The sequence below is a fragment of the Pinus tabuliformis genome, chromosome J, assembly GCF_031772625.1.
Source record: "Pinus tabuliformis cultivar Carrire ecotype Pingquan chromosome J, CPIR1, whole genome shotgun sequence".
NCBI lineage: Eukaryota > Viridiplantae > Streptophyta > Pinopsida > Pinales > Pinaceae > Pinus > Pinus tabuliformis.
The window spans coordinates 1,493,380,130-1,493,382,997 of NC_142295.1; the positions used below are offsets into that span (position 1 = coordinate 1,493,380,130).

Sequence of the window (2,868 nt, forward strand, 5' to 3'; positions counted from 1 at the left end):
AATGAAAAACAACTTCTTAAATTTTGCAGCTAATACTAAGACTAAATCTAAATTTTAAAACATGTATCACAATACCAACTTTATTGACTTCTTAATACTTTTAGAACATAAAAATAAAATTTTAAAGAATTATGAAGAATCTCTTATATTCTTATCTTGAATTATAAAGAATCTTTTATCTTCTTTTCTTGTTAAATTTGATAGACTACATTCAGATTAATGATCATAATCATAACAAATTGATAAACTACATTCAAATTAATCACCAATATCATTTTTATTCCAATCATATTAATTTGAAATTATTTTTATCAATTATAAATAAGATGATAATACAAATGTTTTTATTAATTTTAATCTTTAATTACAATTATACTTTATTATTTATTAAAATTAGTTTAATTAGTCATATTTAAACAAAATAAAATCATAAAAATAAAATATCTGTTTTTAATTGTAAAAAATAAAAATCCCCGGTAAAGTTAGAAATCCATTTATTTTTTTATAATTTTTTAAAACTAACTTAATTTACAAAAAAAATATATATCTATAATAAAATAATAAACCATTTATTTTGTAAATGAAAAATATCTCTCACGATTTACTCAAATCCATTTATAGTATAATCCAGTCCTAACAATTGAAAGGCGCCTAACTTCTTCACTTTTCCCTCTGAACACCTGAAGTAACAGTTACTTGCAATCACAGAAGATTATTCCGGTCACCGCTTCGGTAGTCACCCTACCTCTGAGGTATTTCATGACACAGACCTAGACCTAGTAAACACTGATGTCCTGACTACTGCTGACAGTCGCTGGGAAGGCACTTTTAATAAGTGTGCCATCGTTATTTAATACCTTGATCCAAAGACCTGAGCTGGGAGGCGAGGTGTTGGAATCGCAAGCAGAGGAACTGCTCTTGGTATTGCCAGCCCAAATATCTCATTCATGTCCAAATCTCGGCCTTCCATTCCATTGGGAAGTGTCCAGTCAAAGCAATGCAAGAGTTGTGCCAACACAAACTCCACAATCACCATCCCAGCTGCATCCCCGGGCACCCTCTTCTGCCCGACCCAAATGGAATTAACTGGAAGTCTTGACCTCTCACATCAACACAGCTGTTTGGACTCTCTGTGAATCTCTCCGGCTTGAATTCTTCTGCGTCCTCCCATGACTTGGGGTCCCTTCCAATCGCCCAAGCGTTGACAATAACACGAGTGCCGGTAGGGATTTCATAACCGCAAACGGTACAGGGTTCCATAGATTCGTGCGGAGCCAACAAGGGCGCCGAAGGATAAAGCCTTAGGGTTTCTTTTACCACTGCTTGTAGATAAAAGAGATTGGGCAAGTCAGTTTCGCGTACCTTACGATTCAGTCCTACCACTTTCTCCAACTCTTCTGGGCTTTTCTCATGGCCGAAGGTCTTCTCAATAGTTCAGACATTGCCCATTCCAAGGCCGTGGAGGGTGCATCCGACCCAGCGTGAAGCATATCCTGCAGAAAATCACCATACGAGTGAATGCATAAGATATGATATTTTAAGAATATTTTAGAATCTAATCTGATAAGATAAACAAAGATATGAAGCAGAGTTTTAAACTTACTAGAAGGATGGCTTTTATGTTATCTCGTCTGATATTGACCTCCCCGCCATTATGTTCAGACAATGCAAGTAAAACGTCGACGAAATCCCTGGTTTCTCGAATGTCTTTCTGGGCAGCTAGGTGTTCCTCTATAAGCTTTTCGTAGAATGCATCTACTATCTTGCGAATCGCTTTCTGCCGGCGACCAAGACCTTGCAGATCCATCCATTTCAAGTAGGGAATGAAGTCTCCAATATCCACAGCACCGAGCAAGTACCCAAACTCCTTAATCATTTCCTCGAATCCTTTATTGCCATATGCCTCCTCCTCGGAATACTTTCGACCAAATGCCATCCTGCAAATTATATCGACTGCTACAGTTGTGACAGTTTTGCTGACATCCACAACGGGATTGCAAACCCTAGGATTGGAAACCCTAGCGCACTTTTCCAGAAGTGAATGGATCATAATGGAGACTTCTTCTTCTCTCTGGAAGCGAAAGGCTTCAACACTTTTGGTACTCAATAACTCAGACACGCATATTCTTCGGACCTGTTTCCAATATTGTCCATAGGGAGAAAAAATCATGTCTACAGAGTTATAAAACAAGTTTTTAGCACAGCGCACTTTGGGTCTGCTGGAAAAAACGTGGTCATGATCCTTGAGAAAGTGTTGGGCCATTTCTGCAGAAGAGGCAACTATGGTGCGAACGGAGCCTAGGCGCAGAGACATAAGCGGTCCGTATCTCCGAGACAGAAGGGCGAGATTCCTCTGCGGAAGCTTTCCCAGCATGTGGAGGTGTCCTATGATCGGCAGCCCTGGAGGCCCCGGAGGCAACTTCTCGACACTTCTATTACTGCTTCTGTGGATTTTCAGGAAAAGCATCAATGTTGACAATAGCACCGTCATACATATTGCAGCGGCAGCTAGGTGATTTTCCGTGGCATCCACAGCCTCCAAGACTACTTCCAGAAAATCCATTTGTTCGGGTGGTCACAATTTTCAATGACAGAAATTACTCAATTTATGGCAGCAGAGTGGATCGAAAACCCTGGACGTGTAGCTTCAGGGGATTTTGAGCTAAGGCTCCAGAATGAGCAGAGATCTGAACTAGATCTATCTTCCCATCTCTCTGCCGGAGTCCACGACATAAACGACCGGAGCACGGCCACACCAATATTGATGGCAATTAATTGAAAATCGTAATTGTTACAATATTACAAAACTTGAGAAAGTCAAACAGAAAAAAGCCAGTCATAACATTCTGGCAACAACTAACTTCAAAA

The 2,868-nt window shown here is 39.3% G+C and overlaps 1 pseudogene across 1 annotated transcript; it reads right to left on the minus strand.

The window, feature by feature from the left end:
* Positions 1 to 581: 581 nt before the first annotated feature.
* Positions 582 to 2,810, minus strand: LOC149233064 (cytochrome P450 71AU50-like; annotated as a pseudogene). Its single transcript, XR_016247590.1, has 2 exons — positions 1,604 to 2,810; positions 582 to 1,493 (listed from the first exon to the last, which is right to left on the minus strand). The product of XR_016247590.1 is annotated as a cytochrome P450 71AU50-like (transcript).
* Positions 2,811 to 2,868: the final 58 nt, after the last annotated feature.